The sequence below is a fragment of the Anastrepha ludens genome, chromosome 2 (genome assembly GCF_028408465.1).
Source record: "Anastrepha ludens isolate Willacy chromosome 2, idAnaLude1.1, whole genome shotgun sequence".
In the NCBI taxonomy this organism is placed as follows: domain Eukaryota; kingdom Metazoa; phylum Arthropoda; class Insecta; order Diptera; family Tephritidae; genus Anastrepha; species Anastrepha ludens.
The window spans coordinates 47,943,173-47,967,695 of NC_071498.1; positions in this window are offsets into that span (position 1 = coordinate 47,943,173).

The following is a 24,523-nucleotide window of genomic DNA, read 5'->3' on the forward strand; positions in this document are numbered from 1 at the left end:
CTAGAAACATATATTTACATACAGATATGGGTGCAAACATATTTACGGAGCCGCGGGCACTCGACTTGACAAAAATTTAATATTGGCAAATAATTCTACGCGAAATATTTCAATATTGACTATTTTCGAATTGTCGAGAAAATTAACTATGGGCGGCTCGTTTTATGAATGAAAGTACTTGCTCTTAGAACTATGAGCTCGAATTTATAAATCAATTTTTTGATGATGAGTTTTTGTTGCACAGTACAATAGTTGAAACTGTTCGGCGCCGCCGCGACTGTTCAGCGTTTTGTTCTTGTAGGCGCTAGGCATAGAATTTTAGCTTTGGACGACATACGCATTTACAGGAATAAAGTGAGTGGCCTGTGTGTGCGGTTGTATGTAGATGCATATGTGTATATTAATAAGCATTGTTTTGCTGGAAGTTCAGAACATAAATATGTATGTACGTACATAGGCTAGGCCATAGTATAGCATACATACATATGTATAAAAAATGCAAACCAAGCGTCCTACGAATGTTTGCGTGTATGTTAGTACGTCTGTGTATTATACGCGTTACGACGCTCATAATAGCAACCGCGTGTGCTGTATTGCCTCTGTATTTTTATATTCGTAAATATTTTCATTTTTAAATATTTATCGCAATTGCAGGCGGTGTTGCAATATACCACAATCAAAATGACGGTGCTCGTATTGTAACTCCACAGATAGATCTGAATGCACAGCAACTAGAATCACTGTCTGTTCAGCTCTCTAAAGTGGGAGAAATATGTGCATGCGAAACCAGATTGAGCAATGGAAAAACAGTTTTAATTGTGGCAATTTATATTTCACCGAATCAATCAATAAATAGCATCACGGAATTCATTCACGAAAATTTAATAAAGTATACACCAGAAGTATCGCGGATACTTAGAAAAGATTACAATAAAGTTCCAATGATTTTAAGTGGCGATTTTAACGTAAATTTTGCATTGGACACAACGGTTCCTTTAATTGACTTTCTCAATACAACATTCAATTTAAAAATGTGTAACAATCGCACTGAATCGACAACACGATCAAAAACAACAATTGACGCGGTATTTCAAAGATATGTTGACAACATCGAAACCAAAGCATTTGTATCATATTTTAGCTATCATAAGCCACTCGTATCATTTGTTGAAATTGAAAACATTGAGGATGAATAACAATAAAATGAAGAAAATAAAATATGAACTTTATAGCAATATTATAATGAACCTATAATTATCCCGCTCCTAATGCTGCTTTCGTCTCATTCTCTCTCAGTTTGTTTTACGGAAGGTTTCACTTCTATCGCGTCTAACCGTTAGACTGGTATTTTTTTTTTTGTTTTTGCGTTTACTCTCGAAATACTCCACTAAGCAAATGGCATCCGAAAATGTTTACTTATCACAGGTGATGTACCTCTTGGTAGGGCCTTTTTTAATTTTGGCCACATCCATAACTTCCGTGACAAAAATTTTGAATTTTTTTTAAGCCCACTTTCGTCAGTTTGAACATGAAATTAGTCCATGTGGAAAATTCGAGGTGCACTGAAGGCCATCTTGCAGAAGCTTGATATCTTTAAGTTATACATAATTATGAGTATATAAAAAATCGGAGATTGAAAAAAGAATTTATTGCGGAATATTCTGTAAGAAGCGTTTAATATTACAAATGTTTTTAGGTATTAACTACTTATCGCTAACGAATTGGCGCTGTTCTAATAAACATAGTTTGCTTTTTTATTTTTCTTATTTGTGCCTAAGCCTTTATTTTCTTAGTGACAAACACATCGTTTTGTGGCATGTATTCGATGCGACACTCTTAAGCGTTCCTTCCAGTGACTGTAGATAGACTTCTGGTAATCCTCTCTATTATGAGCAGAAGAAATTTACCCTCCATAATAATAAATAAGACATTCTCAACAAGTTGAAAGTACTTTCGATACATATTTATTTAGTTACATATAAACATTTCACATCTTCTCTTCTCTACTATACACCCACACACTAATCCATCGCCCACACACAAATTCTATAATAAACAGATTATCAAATTTTGTAGAGCTCCTAGGCCATTACATGGGCATAAATATTTTGCGTATCACCAAAAACTTCACAAGCCATTCCAGCAGTTTGCATTTGATGGCAGCAAAAGCTTTTACTCGGTAAATATTGTAGTTTCCAAAAGTCTATGAGAAATTTTCACAAATTCAAACAGAATTTAATGATACGCAAAAATACATTTTTGATACGCATATTTTAAGTCATTTTGCATAGTGAGCAATGAAAAGTTTAGAAAAGTTCAGGACCATTGGGAAGTGTGCGGGATTCGAGGTGCCGATATAAATTTAAGCATTAAGCCTGGTAATGCTTCGCAGTAACGGGATTAGAATAGCACAATTAAATGGAAGTATTGCGTTACGTTAATTTTCATTAATTTATATTAAACCCATATACAAATAACAACAAGTTTGGAAAATTTGGAGAATTTATCTGCCAACTGTAGGCAGAGGCGAACTCATACTCTCTGGGGGTTGAGTGGCGGGTGTAACAAAGTTGGCTCCAGGCAGCTTGCGAGGGCGTATACGTTTCCAATCGGAAGTAAGTATGCATGTATATGTGTGATGTGTGTATTAAAGTAAATGCGAATGTGTGGCAAACAACTCATATGATGAGCGCTTTTGTTTTTTCTTCCCCTACATCTGCGTTTACGTTGTGTGCAACAGTTATTTATGTTCGGTGATAAAAGAAATTTAATGAATTAAAAATTTTCTAGCAAAAGCCAAATTTTTGGGTTTGTGTTTTTTTGGGTAGTGTTAGCCAATTTGACTTAGCTCTTTCAATTTATACAGCCGCAATATTCGAATGGGTTGGTGAGAGACTACCATTCGGTAATGTAATCGAAACGCCGCGCATGAAACACCAAATGCTGGAAAAAGTTTTTCCTGATAGCGGCCGCCCCTCGCCAGACAATGGCGTGACTTCAAATTTCATGCAGTCATGACAAAGCTCTTCATAAAAAACCATCTGCCGTCGGAGGAGGCATAAAACTGTAGGTTCCTCCACTAGGAAGGGCATATCAAGGCGCACAGCATAGATGAGAGGAGGAGCTCGGCTAAACTCCCCACAAAGGATGTATGCGCCAAATACAGGGTGACAAAAAAAAGAGTTCAACGAAATTCTATGGTCTCGATGAGGAAAATTGCTCGTGAGAAGTCATCAATCATGAATCAGTTCGCCTTATAGAAAAAAAAAGAACTTGGACTTAAGCCTTATAAACTACAAAAATGCCAGCTGCTCAAGAAAGCAAGACGCGAAAGATGTCGCTCGCTCCAACGTCGGGCCGAAGGTACGGGCTGGGAAAAATCGTCTTTGCGGATGAGTAGCTGAACCGTTGAACAAGCTTATAATCATCAAAACGACAGAAATTGGTCTACAGAAGCCCCTGGACGATAAGTGGACGTTTCAACAGAACTCAGCACCAGATCACAGAGCAAAGACAACCCAAGAGTAGTGCAAAGCCAATTTTCATTACTCTTTCATTACTTCCCAAAAATGGCCACCCTACTCACCGGATCTGAATCCGCTAGATTAAAGCATATGGGCGATTTTGGAAGCAAGGGCCTGTGCAAAACGCCACAAAACGTTGGAGTCCCTGAAGCAAGCGTTGCGTCGAGAGTGGGATCGCATAACGGTAAACGAACTACGACCTATAGCCCAAATTTTTTTGAAACGTGTAAGCTTGTGTATTCGTGTTAAAGGTGGCCACTTCGAAACCGGCTGAATATAATTTTACTCAAACATTGTCTATTAAAATTTCACAATTTGTTTTGAGCTACTATCAATGATAAATATTTTTTATTAAAAAATGTTGTATACACTTATTTTTTCTTACCCTGTTTTATATTATATATACTCGTACGTGGACATATAAAAATGGATACAAATTTGATTTAAGCTCGGAATACAAAAAGCATAAACCTGCAGAAAATGTGTTATGTATATAAGTTTTAGAAAAAAGCGACTCAAGTCGACTTAGCACTTGTGGTCTATAAAACATGAAATTCTTGGGTCCTAGTACAATATTTAAGCAATCCATCTTAATAAAGATTTAATGAATGTAAGATTTTTCTGTGAAGGATCACGATAGCAAAAATACAAAAGCCAGAGAAGTGGAAGCTGTATATATAAATATATATGAAGTGTTACCTATTCAAAACACCATAACTTTTTTGTGTGAAATTAGTTTTTATTGATTCCAAAGACAAAATTGTTCAAACATGATTACAATTTTAACATATATTCACTTTTGCTCGATATGACCACCTTTTGCCTTGACTATAGCCTTCAAACGGTCAAAAAATGAGTTGCATGCTTCACGAATGTGATCTTGAGGTATTTTGGCCCATTCTCGTATAATCGCTTTTTTCAGCGCATCCATACTGGCATATTTTTCAGACCTCACCTTGCTCTCCAAAATGGACCAGATGGAATAGTCCATCGGATTTGCATCTGGCGAATTCGAAAGCCATTGTGTGGACGAAATGAAGTGTGGAACATGATGTTTTAACCATTCTTGGTTCACACGAGCTTTATAAGACGGCACCGAGTCCTGTTGGAACGTCCATGGTCTACGACCGAAATGTTTGCGTGTCCACAGCTCTAAAGCAGCTTCTAAGACATTTTCCCCGATAATAAGTCGCATTCACTTTGACACCAGGCTCGATAAAAACGATTGGAGAGCGTCCATCAGCGGTCACTGAGGCCCAAACCATTACTTGCGATGGGAAATTGCTTCGAGTGGCCACACGTAGGCTAAAATTCTCGTATGAGCGTTCGGTCAAGTAAACACGATCGTTTTGAGTGTTTATGAACTGCTCAATTGGAAAATGTTTTTAATCAGAAAACACAATGTTAGGAAATTCACCCCGTTCGTGCAAGCGCAACAACTCCTTTGCTCTTTCGAACCGAACATTTTTTTGCTGGGGTGAAAGATCGTGTGCTTTTTGCAACTTGTAAGCCATTTTTCAATATGCGTCGAATGCTGTCTTGCGATATTTTCAGTTCTTTGACCATTTTTCTTCCACTTTGACGTGGATTTCGTTCAAGTCGAACCTTCACTTTCCGAACCATTTTTGGCGTTGTTGCGGTTTTTTTTGGTACACCTCCATAGCGTTTTGCAATGCTGCCAGTATCATTGTAACATTTTATAGTGCGATACACAAACATTTTATTCACTTTGAGGTGACTGAGCTCACGAAAATGGTTGGTTGTGATTTTCCAGCCAAATATAACGCAATCACACTATTACTATTATTCCATTACAGAAAAAAAAAAAATTCAACAAAACTGAGACGCAAATGCTTTTGATGGCTTATAAACAATATATTGAACTGCCATTAGAACAATTTTGACGTTGATGTCATGAGATGTTTTACAGATACAATCAGTGTAATGTTGGTAACACTTCGTATCGTTCGCCCTGTAAAAAAGTTTGAAATATTCTTGATAATTCGTCGATATTGATAAATCTTGTGTAAAGTTAAGAACTTGCTTTAATATGTTCTTTGTTATAGGATGATTTATATTAAAAAAAAATAGGGATTTAAGTTAATTTGAAAAAAATGTATATTATTAAATATTATATTATCAATATGTGGTGACCTTATCATTACCAACCATTTAAGTTCAGTGTTCCTACAGTGTTCCAACATTCTTCATTGTTGGCATAAATCAACTTAAGCCGTCTACTAGTACCGATCTATCGGTCATTCTAATTAAAAGTTGCTAAGCTTTGACTACGCCTTTAAAGCACATTTTCAACATGTCACCATCCGCCGGAGTTTTCATTGAAGACTAGAAATTAACTTACATTACGTCTAGCCTTAAAAGCCGCAATAAAAATAATATTGAAAATTGTAGGCCGATTTCCAAACTATCTGCAGGATCGAAATTATTTAAATATATAGTGGAAGACAAAATATGCATTCCTGTTAAGCATTTGTTATGTTCCAATCAACATGGGTTTATTCAGGGCAGATCTACATTAACGAATTTAGCTGTCTTTACGGAGGACTGTTGGGAAACATTTCAGAAAGGTTTCCAAATGGATGCGATCTATACAGATTTCTCTAAGGCTTTTGACAGAATATCTCACTCAATATTAATTGCTAAACTTGAGCGTTTCGGCTTTCACTCTCAATTTCTTAAGTGGTTAGTTTCCTATCTCAATAATAGGCTCTGTGTCGTTTGACTTGATAATGTATCGTCTTATTCTGTTATTGCTTCGTCTGATGTTCCCTAAGGTTGTGTCCAAAGTCTGCTACAATTTCTTTTCTTCATTAAAGATATTTCTTCCTGTTTTTTATTGTGTAATTTTCTTCTATACGCAGATGATCCTAAAATCTATTATGAAATTAAATGTCCGGAAGATACATCCATTCTCCAATATGAGTTGAATAACTTATATAGTTGGTGTGTGCATAATCGTTTGTTCCTAAACATTAAAGTATGGGAAAGCTTTTAATGTTGTTCTAAGAACTTACTACATCTCGAACTCGCCGTTAAAGTCAGTTAGTGAATTAAAGGACCTAGGTGTTTATTTTGACTCGAAGTTCAACTTTACTACCCACATAAACTTTATTCTTTCTAAATCGTTCGCTATGTTAGCCTTTATTCGTCGAAATAGTTCTTTGTTTTCTGATCCCTTTACTCTTAAACTGTTGTATTCGTCTTTAGTTCGGTATAGGTTAGAATACGCGGTATTCGTTTTTAAACCGTTTCATGCAGTTTATATTAATAGATAAGAGTCTGTTCAGAGAGCTTTTGAGCGTTTTCCTTTGCGCTCAATGAAATTCGTCGATCTTATTCCGTCCTATGTTGTTATTGTTGTTGTAGCAGTACCTTTGCCCTGTCAGTGTAGCGTAATCACCGGTCGTCTTCGTCCAGCTCATCTAACGGTAGGTCCAGGAAACTAGCTGTTTCGACGGGTTGGGTCCAGAGGGAGGGGGTGTTAGATGAGTGAGTTTAATGGGGCATGTGAAAAGGTGGTCAGTGTCGTGCGGGGTGCCTTCACATGCTGGACATATGTTTAGTATGTCGGGGTGGATTAAGGATAAGTAAGAGTTTAACGTGCTACAGCATCCAGAACGCAATTGTGACAAGGTTACGCGGGACTCTCGGGGAAGTAGGAGCTGTTCGACTGCGATTGGTGGTGGTTGGATTCCGATAACGGCATTCAGCGGTCGGGAGCTTAAGAAGGTGGAGAGAGTCTCCCAATGAATGTCGTCTAGGATCTCGTCCGCGTAGTTGAGGAAATGCCTCCTGATGTGCCTGGGAGGTAGCTCAGGCTTGAGCAGGTGTCTGCATGGGTGAGGCCTGCGCTAACACCCTAGCAGAAACTACTTACCGAGCAGTTTGTTATGCTCCTTAACAGGCAGCATAAGGGCATCATCGTGTAGGTGTTGTATTGGTGGCATCAAAAGACATCCTGTCACGGTCCTTAATGCAGTGTTTTGGCAGGTCTGAAGCTTCGTCCACTGCGAGTCACTGGTTCCAGGTGACCAGACAGGCGCAGCATAGTTTAGAACCGGTCGGTTTATTGCTTTAAAAGTCGACAGCAACGTTTTCTTGTCTTTGCCCCAAGTGCTGCCGGCAAGCGACTTGAGAACCTCCTTACGATTATGTACTTAAGTTGCAATAGCGATTGTATGAGCTGAGAAGGAGAGCAGGTTGTCAAAGGTAACTCCCAATATTTTGGGGTTGTTAACCGTCCGAATTTGTGTATCATCGACTTTCACCGTGAGTTGTAGGGTGACTTTTGTCCAGGTGGTGAAAAGGGTCGCCGTGGATTTAGTTGGGGAGAGTTGTAAATTCCTCGCAGTGAAGAAGCGGGAAAGGCTGGCGAGGTAGTCGTTTACCTTGGAGCATAGACCATCAATGTCATTGCGTCTGATCGGTCTCGTTGCTTATTAATAAATCTAATGTTCTTAGAGTCTCGACGTGTTCTGTTGTCGATGTGTTTTGTCTTCGATATTTGTGCGGACTCAATAGATTGTTGGTATCTGCTCAATAAAATTAATTTTAATGTTCCCTCACGCAGTGAACGAATGAACTGTTTTTTGTGGGTATTGCTAAAACTGTTTATGGAATGAATGCTGTTTTTAGAAGGACATTGGCTCAATTTAACGCTTATTCTTCTTACTTAGTCTTTGATATCTCTTACTCTCAGTTTATCTTTAAAAAGTTACTTATAAGACTCTTATCATAAGGTCTTAATTTGTATCTACCTATGTAATAGTCTATAAGCGTCTTGTATGTTGATTAAATAAATAAATAAAATTATAGAGCAGCCATTTGATATATTCATAACTTAAATAGCTAATAGTACGAGAATTTTTTCAGTTTTCATAAATTCCTTTACACAGGCAAGCAAAAAGCAGATGCTCTAAAGGTAGCACATTATGTACAGCCCCCGACAAATACTAGACCACTTCGCTCCCTCAAGTGTCAAAAAGTGGCAAATAGCTGAAGCAACTGGTATAAATAAGCCTAGCTTGGTAGCGCTGGAAAAGAGCTGCCAAAATTAGATTTATTTGTGAAATTAGTGAATCATACCAGTTTAATGAGGTATAACCGCACTCGCCAGTGGTGAATCTCAAAGGAGCAGATCCCAGAGATAGCGACTAGAGAAGTGGGGGATCAAACTCTCCTAGTAGCACATAAATATTTTAGTCAGCTTAGACTATTTGTAATTTGTTTTTGAATGTTCAATACTTATTTGTATTGGGTAAGGGAAGGAGTTTCCGTCCATTGTTAGCCAAAATTACGAGGTATCTAAAAAATTAAATACTAACTGATATTATGAGAAGTACGTGCCATTTTAAGCTACAACTTTATTCCATCGTTCAGGCAGCAAATGACGAAAAATTCGATTTCTTTTGACTTAATCCCTTCATTGAGCCAGTTTGCGATGCTCTCGTAAGAAGGAAACAGCTCTCCAATAAGGGCTAACAGCATGGATCGGAACAGATGGTAATCCGAAGATGCAATGTATGGAGAGTACGGCGGGTGGGGCAAGATTTCCCAATTCAGTACCTCTAAATATTTCTGGACCGATTTAGCAACGTGTGATCTGGCGTTGCCATGCATCAAAATCAATTTGTCATGTCCACCGTCCCATTCCGGCCACTATTCTTTGGGAGCTCGATTCAAACGCATTAGCTGCAGTCGGTAAGGCTCCCCAGTGATGGTTTCAGATGATTTAAGGAGTTCATAATAGATGACACCGTTCTGATTCCACCGGATGCACAACATAACCTTTAAAGCATGAATATTTTTCTTTCGCTGCCGACGGACCTGGTTGACCTGGCAGGCTCTAACAAATTCGACGCTTAAGGTTATCATAATATATCAATTTTTTATCGCCAGCGACGATGTGATGTAGAAAACTTATTCTTTTCTGCCGTTCAAGAAGCATCTCACATGTCACCAAACGTCTCTCGATATCCATCTCCTTGATGTGGCACCCAGTTACCTGCTTTCGGAACCACTCCCATCGCGTGCAAACGTTTACCGACAGTTGATTTCTCAATATCCAACTCTTTAGACATATCATCAAGGGTTCGACAGGCGTCTTCATCTAATAATTGCTGCAGTTGAGTATCATCGTAGTTTTTCCGTGCCTCTTCGCGATCGTTATCACTCACGTCGAAATTGCCACTTTGGAAGTGTCGAAACTACTTTTTAGAAGTTGTATTTGATGGAGCGTGATGGAGCGTTTCAGCAGAACTTTTATTTAAAAGGTAATAATGAAGCATGACTTTCCGGTTTTTTCGGGACGAACGTAGACATTTTTGACGTCAGATAAAAAAAAGGATCTTTACCCTTCAAATGAATGTGAGCTACGGCGATCGAGACCTCACATACACATCTTCAAATCACCAATATATTACTAGAGCGAACACAAAAATAGTATCAACAGCAATACCTAATTGAAGAGGGCGGAAACTTATTCACATACCCAATAAAAGCACAGCTCAGCGACTAACAAAAATCTGTCGTCAACGAGTGCCTCCGCATCATCTGTAGAATGTTTTGGCGAAATGGACTGACGAAATTAACGAATGAGGAACCCATTCTATGTCATACCACACGCAGAAAGTGGGGATAGATACGAAACATGCTTAGAAAACCTCCATCTTGGGAATGGCATTGGACTGGAACCTGCAAGGGAGAAAAGGTTGCGGTCGACCAAAAAATACTAGGAGAAGGTCGATATTGCGCGTGTTAGTAGATGCCGGCATCACTGGGGATGGCGCAAAACAGCCCAGAGCCGTGTACCATGGAAAAGTCTTACTCGAGGTGCTATGCTGCCGAGTGGAGTGAACAAAGAAAACATGTTTTTTTATTAAATTCTACAATTAAATAAAATATTTTTTTTTGTTTTTAATATTTAATACATTTTTTAGCGCAAGTTAAAAATTTGTCAACATAAAAATAACACATGTCGGCACAAGTATGAAAGTGTAAGTATGCGTGTTAACATGCATGCGTAATTGCATAAACATTTCAAGACACACACACGCACATACATTCATGTTTGTACAAATATGCACATACATACTTATATGCATACACACGTTCATGCTTTTGTATTTAAATGTTTAATTTTTGTGTTAATTTAACAAGGCATGTCGGCACGTCCCATTGCCATTACAGCCACAGCTAATGCTTCTGGATAATTTAATCGTATTTGTTTGTATGTGTATTTGTAATTGTTTGTGATTGCGGTAATTTTCCATTATCAAATGAAATAAAACTGTGTTTGTGTTTGTTTATATTTGCATAATCACGTCAATACATGCACGTTAACTGTACAAAATAGATATTTATGTGCACAAATACACATGCATACATAGTCATATAAACGTGAATGTGAGCAGTCTCTTAACAAAATGAAATTGACATAAAGTATGCTTTTTAATGTGCACGTAAATTATTTTAATATTAACTTCCTTCATTCACACATACACGCATGCATCGACTATAAATTGGTTTTTAATATACATACATATATACATGCAAGTAATCTATGTATTGGGTGTTTTTTTTTTAGCTGCGGGGAGACTATAGATATCGGTAACTATGGTTTAGCAGCTGCGTATAGCGAACTGTGTTGACATTTCTGTACAGTAAGTTTTGGCAAGTCAACATATGTAGACCCTTTAACGCCAGAACAACGCTTCTAATTTGTGAAGTTTTTCTTTGAAAAAAAAAAAAAAAATATCTGTTCACGAAATTCATACTCGTAGAGCACTGCATCATCGGTCCATATTACTTTTGAAATGAGGAAGGAGCTGCCGTTACGGTGAATGGCGTGCACTTTCGAGCCATGCTGACTGACTTTTTGATTCACTCAAAATTTAATTTTGATTCCACTTAACACAGACGACATTTCGTTCATAGAAGATGGCCCAACTTGCCGTACAGCGCGCTTAACAAGCGATTTCTTGCAATATTTAAGCCAAGCCAATATCGCCATATGGCCAGATTTATTGGAAAAAGTAGTATAAAAGTGGACTGATCGAATGCATTATGTAACTTGTAGCTACGGTGGACATATACGGCATATTCATTTTCATATTAATAAAATAAATGCCATGAAATTATCTACCAGATTATAAAAAAAACAAAAAAAAAATCAATCCAACAACATTTGTGTTTTTTATTATCATTCTAAGATCTCAAGCTCTTAAGAAATACCCGATATAATTGGTAATTACTATATCTACAACTTACAGGGAAAATCTGTGCTTTTGAAGTAAATTTCTTATTTAAAACTAAGAGAGGAACTGCAAAGCTGATGAGCTCGCAAGAGCTGGAGCTGCGCAATCAAATGTTAGTAACTTACCCACAATCCACATTCCGCTCTCAACATGTAAAATGATCATTGATCGAGAATTTCACAGCATTGCTGATCGGAGGTGGCGAGTGGAAACTACTTGCGTTACGACCAGACAAATTTGGCCATCCAACAATCTGAAACAGACAAAAACCCTTATAGGTCTTTCGAAACACGAACTAAGGCATGACTGCCTTTTGGGCACTCATGCACGTCGGCTCGGGGTTCCTCAAAACGACCTGTGCAGATACTGCGAGGACGAAGATGAGGAAGTATCGAGCAGGCGTTTGCTGTGTAGTTGTCCCGGTCTAGCCAGAAGTCGACTCGCTCTTCTAGGCTCTCCAACAATTGACAATCTTTCAGTACTCTCTGCCCTGAAAATCGAATCTCTCATCAAATTCTCGAAACGAATTAATATCTTGGACCAAAATCTATAATAAAAATCTCGGTTAGGTGGGGAAATCATACAATATAATGAGCTCTAGGGCAACACAACGGACCCAACTTGCCGTCTATGTGGCACTCCGATGCGGAGTCACCCTTAAACCAACTAACCAACTAAGAGAAGAGGAACAAAATGTTCGCGGAATGATGTGTTAGTTGGGACGGGTATTTTTGTTATACAGCGTCTTTTATGAAAGTTGCTATCCCATTCGCTGCTTAGTGCGGAATTGGGATCAGTCGATTATCACTAGAGATCGGATTTTTATGCAAATTGAATATTTTATTATGATGAGTTTCTACCTAGGTGCGAACTTCATGTGATGTTAAACAAAATATGCACTTGCATAAGAATCCGATCTCTAATTATCACCTTTTCACTTATTCGATAAATTCGTTTAATGGTACGAAACTGAACTGAAGAGCGGCTTGTAAATTCAAATGTTTTGGTAAACGTTTTACCAATTTTAAAACCAAATTTAATATTAACTCTTTGTACAGTTGACACAAGCATATGACACTTTAGATGCAATAACTTCACTTCCACTAAACCGAGTGTTACGAAGGTCCATTAGAAATGATATCTGACATATTGTAAGTTAAAATAAATTAATCTTAACTTACTAGTAACTTAGTTAAGTTTTGTTGTTAATTAAACACAGTTCTGAAAGGGCTCTTAATGTATGGCGAAAGAAAATCAAGTAATACTAGAAAATAACGACAGTTAGTGGGATTTTAGTGAAAGTGATGAATATTGACCACATGAGAGTGACGCATATGGCTCAGACACCTCGGAAAGCAAAGTAGAATTCATTATTTGATGGCAAATGAAGTACAAATTTCGCAGGATCATTTGATGGCAAATTTAAGACAATCGATTTAGAAAAAGTAAAAGCCATGACAGAGCCTGAAGTAAAATCGCTGGGGCTCTGAAAATCAGAATATTTTACTAGACCAGTCTTTTTAAAATCAATGAAAGCACCTGTGGGGAGAGAAAAATCGCAGATGGATTTGAATGAAACACAAAGCAAAGAACTACCATTTCTAGTTCGAAACGCAAAGAGCCTATCGATATCCATTTCGTCAGAGGCTTGAGTGAAGGTATATCCTATATTATATGCAACTGAGAAACAGTGCACCAAAGAGTATGACTTGTGGTAAGTCATCTGAGCTGTTCAGAATGTTTGGTGGAAATGGTTGTGGTGATTGTTTTGCTATGTGGTTTTGCGCCGAGAATAAGGTTTTTTGACGTTGGGAGGAAGAGGCACTGGCGCGATATTTTACCCTCTACATTTCTCTTGAGCGTGAGAGATGTTGAAATTCATATTGTTTTTACTTAGAAGTCATTCAAATATTTTATATCTTTAATACACGAAAAAAGGGGGGAAAACAAGGCATAGATGATGGCTTATAGTACAAATAAAGGTTTAAAAGTGTCATAGTAGTTCCTTGCTTTGTGTTGCTTTAAAATCTATCTGCGATTTTTCTTTGTCCAAAAATCGAACTTTTCGGCATCGTAACTTGGCGCATGAATCAGCTGCGCCAATCTTAGCACGTGTTACAGGTATATGAACGAACCGGAGTCTCGGTCCAATGTCGTTTCTAGCAACTCACACTAGACGTGCTGTAGAAGAATGAGATTTGAAATTAAATTTCAAAAACATATACGGAGGCTGCCAAACTTGGAGCACATTTTTCAATTAGAGTTACAAAAGTTGATATATTTGTGGAATTCACCTTTGACCGAATAAAATTCCAAATTATTTGTTATAAATGTAACTAAAGGGTGGTTAAGTTTCAAGGGCCGGTATTGATTTTGAATAGAATACAATTTTTTTTAAAGTTGTTTTCATTTCTCTTTATTATGATAATATTTGTATAGTTCAAATACGTATGGAAGAAAATATTGGCTAAAGGGCCGCCGCGGCCTCGGCGGCACACCTCCATCCGATGGGTAAAATTTTCGATGACGTTGAGGCATAATTGAGGTTCTATGCCGTTAATGTGCCGAATTATCTCATCCTTTATCTCTTGAATTGTTGCTGATTTATCGACGTACACCTTTTATTTCAAATAGCCTCAAAGAAAAAAGTTCAACGGTGGGAAGTCACATGATCTTGGCGGTCAATTGACATCGCCGCGACGTGAGATTATTCGGACATCAAATTTTTCGCGCAAAAGAACCATTGTTTCGTTAGCTGTGTGACTAGTGACACCGTCTTGTGGAAACCACATATCGTCCACATCCATATCTTCCAATTCCGGCCATAAAAATTCGTTATCATCTCACGATAGCGAACACAATTCACAGTAACTGCCTGAGCGGCCTCAGTTTGGAAAAAATACGGCCCAATGATGCCGCCGGCCCATAAACCGCACCAAACAGTCACCCTTTGTGGGTGCATTGTTTTTTCGGCAATCACTCTTGGATTATCATTCGCCCAAATGCGGCAATTCTGCTTATTGACGAGTCCAATGAGGTGAAAATGTGCCTCATCACTGAAGATGATTTTCTTCGATATGCATTTTGATTTGAACGCCCGTTTTCATAATAAGCCTGAATAACTTTAACGCGTTGCTCGATAGCGTATCTTTCCAAGGTTCAAATTGAATTAGTCTGAAATTTAAAAATGTTAAATGAAATGCAGAAAAAAACTTGACAGTTAGGTGTGGTTTACATTCAACATCGGCCCCTAAAATTTAACCACCCTTTATTTGTGGAATTCACCTTTGATCGAATAAAGTTCCAAATTATTTGTTATAAATAGAGCTAAATCTCAATTCTTCTTGATGCCATGAACTACTCGTATATACAAATATTGAATTTGATCATGAAATTCATAAATTTTTTCTTTAATAATTATATTGCTAGTAGGCGTACCCTTTAACAAAAACACACCCTTGAATTTATCGACCTCTGAATTTATATTTAGAAAAAGTGGATATACTAACCAAATATGTTTTACTACATTTTCAAAATAATCATGAAAAGCCAATGACGCGAAAACGTTTAAGTTTGGGCCATCATCTCATGTAATACAATCAGAAAAAATTAAATAATAAATTTCTTCAGTATTAATTTGATCGGAACGATTTTCCCAAAAACCCTGTTGTCTTAATTATTATATTCTATTTTTAAATATTTAACCTAAATTTAGAAGTGTAAATATAACTAAAAAAGGCGATGACGAGATTTTTACTTAAATTTTTGTTCACGTTCTATGAATTTCAACCACAACAACGCACCCAAGCGACGATAATTGCATTATTGGCACATTAAACGGATAGCTTAAGCGCTCACCCCCAAGTGGGCGTATATTTCCATATTGTGCACGCGCTTGCAAAGTAGGATTCAGAGAATTTAAAAATTCCCAAATTTTATCATTGCTCATTCCATGCCTTACAGTGAAAGTATTTTACGAACATACTATGGCAAAATTACTTTGAACGCCTACTGGCCTCAATTTGTAGTTCCACTTATTTTTTTTTTTTGTTTTGTATTTTAGTGACCACAAGAGTTTCTAAATATAAATATCACTTCACCAGAAATATGTTTCTTACTTTTGTCAACAAAATTTCAGCTATAACTTCAGATAAACGCAATGAAACGGAATGCATGAGAAACCGATCCGAATGAGGTTTTCCACATAAATCCGCAGGAGTCATAAAGTGGAGCAAAGTTAATTATAAGAGTTTGTTTCACATTTTTCTACTAAGCAAATCGAAAAAATCAACTTGAAAGCCATTCGCGTGACTGAATGTTTTCTAAGAATAAGAAGGAAAAATGTATAAAATGTTTAATGCGGATGAAAATTTAAAATAAAGACATTTTCGTTGTCATAAAATACCCTCAAGAGATTTTGACTATTAATCACAGATTTACCCACTCAATACATCTGGGTTAATTTATACATACTTAAATGGGTATTAAATTTCTTCGTTACGTCTACTTTAATGCAACCAACATATAATATGCTGCATAGTAGGCACCACTTGAGCTTTTTTCTTTTAAATTCCATCAATTACACACTTAACATATTGCTTGAAAAGTGTCTGCATAGGAGTGCTTTCACCTCACATAAAATAAAAGTCCATGTATGGTAGTTACATACTTAGGATATGAAATATGCACCGTTATGATGAGTAATATGTATTCTAAGTACTACCGTTATTACCTGCATTTGATTCATATACTATCAGCTCCCATATACACATATAACTGCTCGTACATTTGTAAGTATGTATACCGTAGTAGCAGCCAGATTCAGTTGAATATTAACAACACCTGGGCGCAGTGGGAGGTGGGCGGTGAAAATATGTATACATATTACTAATATTCTAGGACACATACGTATGTACATACCTAGAAGCAAATGACATTCACATACCAGCAGTGGCATGATTAATGACGTCATTAATATTAAAGGCAGTGACTGTAGATAGACAGAGAAATGAAGGCACATACGGGTATAACTCAGCGATGAATGCAATAACGCTAAACGAGTATGTGTGTTTACACATATACACATAAATACACCGTGGTAGGCAAATGTGCATACATACATAAAAACATACATGCAGATATGCATACAAGTTATTGTGTCATAAGTATGACGCCTAGAAATATGCTTGGATATATTGCTTAATAATTGGCTGTAATTTGGTAGTAATGATATGAAATTTCAGTCAAATATTGAACATTGGGATATAAGATAAATTACCTTAAAACTCTAAACGAACATCATATATGTATATATTTATGTTAGGTCATATACATTGACTTTTCGAAAATGTAGCCTGAATATTGGGTTCAAATTATTATTTATTATTATTTACTATTTATTGCCCACCTCGTTCGCCAGATTTGACTGCGCCCGACTTCTTTTTATGGGGATATTTTAAAGACAAAGTGTATCTTAATAAACCAGAGACTATTAGACAGCTGAAGCAAAATATTCGAGACGAAATACTGAGCCTTCAACCAGGAACATCATGTGGTGTAATGGAAAACGCGTTAAAAAGAGCCAATCTTTGTATCGAGAAAAATGGTGGACACTTGTCTGATGCAATATTTCATACATAATTTCCATAAAATATATTCAATGTATAAAAACAATGAACCAAAATAAATGATGTAAAAGTTGTTTGTGTTTAACATTAGTAAGTCTTATTTGGCCCACCCTGTATATACATAAGTGCTTTTGCTGATATTATTCATATACCCGATGTTAGGTAAGTAGAGTGGCTGTCTCAATGACACACTTAGAGCTTTCGTAGGTCCATTGTCTTGCCACTGAAACTTATCCTTACCCTATGGATTCCTTTTCAAACCGTCCGGTAGCTTTAATAAACGACATCGTTAGTTTTACATGTGCTATGTCCGCTATAACAGTAAAAAATGTCAAATCAAGAGTGCGGAGCCTCCTTGTCGCTAAGCTTTCATATTCACATAAAAGATGTTTGACTGTTTCCCCCTCTTCTGTATTAAGACAGCTTCTACAGAAATCGAAGCACGGAAGTCCTAACCTTCTAGCGTGGCTGCCTATTAAATAATGACCAGTTAATACCCCTATCATGTTTCTTATAGCTTCTCTGTTGGATCTTAACAAGCTTTTTGATCGACCGCTGTTCCATTTCGGCCATGTCTGTCTGCTTAGCTCACATGTTGTGGGGTTTTGTCAACTTGAATTTACCTTCTTGATGGTTTCCCTATCTACAAGTAGTTGACATGTGGCTATAGACAGAGGTATCAGCGTCTTATCCACTTGGATATCAAGAATTGCACCGATTACAGCAAGTTCATCTGACTTGCAGTTTCCTGCTTTATTCCTGTGGGTTGGTAGCCAAATAAGGTGTACTTTGTAGTATTTGGCATCAATCAGACCGTTAATCGGCGAGTTTGAAGGAACCAGCTGATTTGTTGAAGTAACATTGGTTATGACAGCAGTTTAATAAGAGATTGTGTTAAAAAAAAAAATTAATAATTGGCGCGTACACTTCTGTTAGGTGTTTGGCCGAGCTCCTCCTCCTATTTGTGGTGTGCGTGTTGATGTTGTTCCACAAATGGAGGGACCTACAGTTTCAAGCCGACTCCGAACGGCAGATATTTTTATGAGGAGCTTTTTCATGGCAGAAATACACTCGGAGGTTTGCCATTGCCTGCCGAGGAGCGACCGCTATTAGAAAAATGTTTTTATTAATTTTGCTTTCACCGAGATTCGAACTGACGTCTCTCTGTGAATTCCGAATGGTAATCACGCACCAACCCATTCGGCTACGGGAGATTGTGTTGGTGATATACAAAAAACTCAACGCAGCCGCCACTTACTCTACTCCGTTTCCGTCTGAACAACGACTGATTGTAAGAGCGTAAGTATACGTGTCAAACGAGCGGTCTCTATTGTACTACCAATTTCCCTATGACGTATCACCAAAATTACTCCCACAACTTTGCTTCGGATGGCCAAATCTTATAATCTATCAGTATTGATAAGTATATTCTCCCCATTATTGTTAAATTACACGGTGTGACAAAAAAAAAAATTAAATATACTTTTATGGAGACCTAGCACAACTTGTAGGTATAGTAAAACTAAGAAACATGGTATAGGAGAAATTTCCAATACACCCCCAAAATCTCATTTTATGGCCATAAAACCGTTTTTCAGTAGGTTGATGTGAACAATCACTCCTAACTTCGCCAAATTCCATCCGATTTCGAATTTGTTTTTTTAGTTCGAAAGAACAAAAACAAGCCTTTTTGACAGTGTGTTGACATTTTTTCTGAAATGACAACTGACGAGACTGTAGACGGAAGTATTTGGAATTTTTTTATTTTTTCTCTATTTTTTCAACTTTGACATAATTTTTCCGATATTATCCGATATTGAGGATTTTTGATTGTAATTGAATTAAAATTAAAAGAGTGGTGTGAGTTTTAAGATTTTAAATATTTTTTTTTTTACTAATTTGGTATGTAGGTATAGCTTACGCTAAATGGGAATAAGGACGTGCTTTGATGCGTTATTATAGATACGTAATATTAATTGGAGTATATATGTATACATAAGAGTACACTGTACTGCATACAACAGAACTGGTTAGAACTTACGAAAATATCTGACATATTATAGCACATTTTTTTTTAATAGAAATAAGAAAAAGCTCCCAAGTGTACCAAAGTTCACACTGTACATTGATTAACAAAAGAAGTTTGTTATTATAATTTAACCTTATTAAAACGTCAAAGTTTTATTGTTTGTTTCATTGAAGTTCAAGAGATATAAATCAAAACGTTGCCAGAATTTCTCAGTATTCTCCGATGATGTGGCATCTTAAAACCCACACAACTCTATTAATTTTAATTAAATTACAGTCAAATATAGCTCATTCGACGCAAAATTAAATTTACTATAACAGCAGTGTACTAAAAAAAATCCTCAATATCGGATAATATCGGAAAAATTATGTCAAAGTTGAAAAAATAGAGAAAAAATAAAAAAATTCCAAATACTTCCGTCTACAGTCTCGTCAGTTGTCATTTCAGAAAAATTGTCAACACACTGTCAAAAAGGCTTGTTTTTGTTCTTTCGAACTAAAAAAACAAATTCGAAATCGGATGGAAATTGGCGAAGTTAGGAGTGATTGTTCACATCAACCTACTGAAAAACGGTTTTATGGCCATAAAATAAGATTTTGGGGGTGTATTGGAAATTTCTCCTATACCATGTTTCTTAGTTTTACTGTACCTACAAGTTGTACTAGGTCTCTATAAAAGTATATTTTCACTGTCGCACAGTGTTATAAATATATATATTAATACAAATTTAACAAATAGAAAAAAATAATGGACCTTATAGTTGAGCTGGTGTAATGCCATAGAGAATCTTAATGAATCTATGTTAAAGCAAAGTCCAACCCTCTCGTCAACAAGACCCGTGAAGCCTTTATAAGTGAAATTCTCACTAAAATTTGTTAAGCAATGCATACAAGATCAGAAGTTTTTAGGCAAAATTTAACACTTTTTAATCAGAATTTTCAGAAGACTTCAAAAATTTTCAGAAGGCTAAAAATTGGAGTAATTTTTTTTGTAAATTTAGCATGAAAAAATTTACAAAACACCACAAATCAGTGAGAAACAGACTTGTGATTTATTATATAAATAAATAACGTTTGGATACAGGGTAGAATTTCACCCTCCTCTTATTATTACTCTGTTTTTGAAATTTACTGCTTTCAAATTCCAAATTAAATAATTTTGAGCGAAAATTTTAGCCAATCAAAGGGAAATACACAGAGATATAGAACTTTAGATGAAAGAATTTAGTAAGGGCAACTTGGAACTAATGAGATCTTAGGCTCATTTGACTATTTTTTTCCAAACACCTGTTATTGTTTTATAAATTTGTCCAAAAGGCTTTCTTGATATGGTGTGAAAATTTCAAGCAAATCGGAAAGAATTTAGCAAGGGATGCTTTGAACTGGTGAGATTTAGGCTCCCTCCACTGATATTTTTTCGAAAACTAACTTGCTTTTGTTCTTATTTGTTTAGTTTTTCTCAAGTTTAACGCTTCCTTAATTTTGTGTAAAAATTTCCAGCAGATTAGAAAGAAACGGAGGGAGTTATAGAACTGCGCCTGAAAGAGTTTAGGCAAGGCAGCTTTAGGCTCATTTGACTAATTTTTTCGCAAAAATCGAAATTTGTGTTTTTTAGATTTGTTTTTTTATTTAAGGCTTGCTTAAATTATTATTTTCAAATAAATATACTGAAGCATTCATTGGATAGTAATTAATCGTTTCTTAGATTAAGTGGGGGTAGTGCGACTATTGCACTATAAGTTTTATGGAACTCGTCCTCTCTTCATTTTAGAGAGCACAAAACATTTGTACTTCGAGACAGGAACTTCATTTCTTCTTCGGTGTCACTCATAGTTTCGATTTATTTCATCTGCGAACTAAAATAGTACTGAGGTCTGTGTATTTACCGCAGTTACAATATGGGGCCCTCAAAAGTATATGGGCCCAAAATGAAACGTATTTTTCGACTGCTTTCATTTACAATTTCAATAACATTTCTGTTTAATTTTCAACCATAAGTATCTCAAAAAGGGGGAAAAAATTCACAAACATTTTAAACAAAAAATGTATTTTTTTCCAGAAATATGACTTTCAAATTTTATTCTAAAAAATTAAAAAAAAGAGTTATAAAAATATTAAACAAACATTTCAGTTTAAAAAACAATTTAAAAATTTTCAGCATTGAATACATCACCACATTAGTAGATTCGTTTCTAAATTTTGTACAGCTTACCTCTACTGATAAATACATTTTCTGAAAAATTAATGACAAAATACAAAACACTTTTGGATTCATTGATATGGAAGTGCTTAGATGTATAATTTTAGCCTTTAAAATAATTTAGAAGGTAGCGCCAAAAATATTTTTTTTTTGAATAATCCAAATTTCATTCAGTGACACCAAAAACCCCCATGTAGTAATTTTGATGACTTAGTTCAGAAATAAAAATTTAAAAAAATTACAACGAAAAATGTATACCAAAAATTTTTAGCAAAATTGCAACAATTTTTACAAGACCATTTCCGGGAGTATATTTCATTCTAAAAACTAAAAGTTTATTGTTTATAAAAATGTTAATCAAATGTTTCACTTTAAAAAACTTTATACTAAAAGATTGAATAAGCACGCCTCAACATCCATAAATTTGTTTCAAAATTTGTTCAGCTAACTTCTTGTTATACTCAAGCCTACAGATAACCATTTGTTATGTGCTTCTAGATGTTGCTCTACAAATTGAGTGACTTGTAGTTTTATGCGACCTTGACTTTCAAATGTTGGCTGATTTCTATGAAACCAAATACAATACAATTCGAGTCTCGCTGTTGCCTATCGTCAGCAAGATTGATTTGAAGCGCTGCGATGCAGTCGAAACAAAGCAAGCACATGAATAAACTTAGTGCCACAAATAAAAAAAAAAATCAATTGCTTGCAGTTTTTAACAAAGCCTTAATATTTGAAAATAAACTGAGTTTTACTTATTTTACACAAGCTTTTCGAGCAGAGCCTTGAGCCGATTCACATAGCGTTTTGAGCTGAATTTCTGAACTGAGTTTGCCTCTATTAAAAATATGCTTAGCTAGCAATTTGCTCATCTTTAAAATTTGTAGTAAAATTTTTTAAGTGTTGAAGATGAGATATAAACTCTGATAATTCTTTGGAAAAAAATGACCTTAGATTACGATTAGTGGTCAAAACGATTAGGTGCTTTTATTTATCGTAGTGTCTAACTTATCTTTTTTGATAAAAAAAAAATTCTTCCAATACAAGTGTAAGTAATTATAATAGTTGGAGAAGTTTGCTTACCTCCAAGTGACGTGTTCCCATTTCCATTGGCTTAGGCAGGGCATTGTTTTGTCTGTCAGCTAACCAATTTCCTCATAAGTTAATTCCTAAAACTAAAGAAGATCTGTAGGATCATTGGAGATAAACTAAAGCAAAGTATCTTCCTTCCGGACATTTACTTTACTGACTCTCGAGCACGGCTCATACAACTGGCCATGGAAAAAATGCGAGCATTGAGAATTGTAAATTGAAAACACTTCGAGCTTGAATTGAAACCGCAGGGATATTCTTCAAATCTGACCTAGTTTTTCGGAAATTCACTAATGGCACAAATACACAAAATCAACAGAAGAACGATTTTCATACAAAAATACCATACAAATTTTCGACTTTCGGTGCATTTAACTAAAACTTTCTTTGTTGAAAACCTTGATCTGGCGATCGCGAGCACATCAATAAATAAATTATAAACACAAATCTCCATATTTTTATTTATATAAAATGTAATATATAAACAAAATCACACCTTGGATACTATTTTTAGCGAATAACTCGCCTCCATTGTCACCATGTTTTTCGAAAGTAATTCCCTTTGCGCTACCGCCACATATTTTGAATATAATATAGCAAAGCAGAGTCAATTTTTTTATAAAAATTTTCTAATGAAAATTTCTAACACATGAAAAAAATTTGCCAAATCGAGTTATTTTCATTTACGAGTATATGAAATGTTTTATTATAAAATACCACCAAAAAATTCAAAGGAACTCAAATAAATAAAAAAGTAGAAATAACAAAATGCGCACCTGCTCGTAGAAAAAAAAGCTGTGGCTTATCAGACATAACATTAATCCGCCTAAGAACAATGCTACAGTTTTCGCTATTTTGCTTTTTTTTAATTTTCCCTTTGCTTACTTTCTCTCTCTCTCTCTCTCTCTTCACTCGCACACTTACACATCTTTACGCTAGTCTACTTCTGTGCTTGTGTTGTCATGACTGAAGATGGCCAGCAATGAAATGTTGTTGCACCATTCACTTGCATCTGTTTGCTGCACTATTGTTCGTTTATTTTTGTTATCCCGGCAGTAAAACCTGATAGTTCTGTACAAGTTGATTAGCCAGCTTGTTGCTGCTGAATTATTCAATTTGTAGGGGCGGTTAAGTTTTAAGAGCCGGTGTTGATTTTGAATTAAATACAACTTTTTTTCTAATTATTGTCACTTTTCTTTATTATGATAATACTGGTATGGCTCAATTATGCACAAAACAAAATATCGGCCATACGACCGCCAGGGCCTCGGCAGCACACCTCCATCCGATGGTCTAAATTTTCGATGACGCTGAGGCATAATTGAGGTTCTATGCCATAAATGTGCCGAATTATCTCATCTTTCAGCTCTTGAATTGTTGCTGATTTATCGATGTACACCTTTTCTTTCAAATAGCCTCAAAGAAAAAAGTCCAACGGTGGCAAGTCACATGATCTTGGCGGCCAATTGACATCGCCGCGACGTGAGATTATTCGGACATCAAATTTTTCGCGCAAAAGAGCCATTGTTTCGTTAGCTGTGTGACAAGTGGCACCATCCTGTTGAAACCACATATCGTCCACATCCATATCTTCCAATTTGGGCCATAAAAGATCCGTTATCATCTCACGGTAGCGAACACTATTCACAGTAACTGCCTGATCGGCCTCATTTTGGGAAAAATACGGCCCAATGATGCCGCCAAAATGTGCCTCATCCCTCAAGATGATTTTCCTCGAAAATTGGTCATTCACTGTTGCAATTTCCTGCCACCATT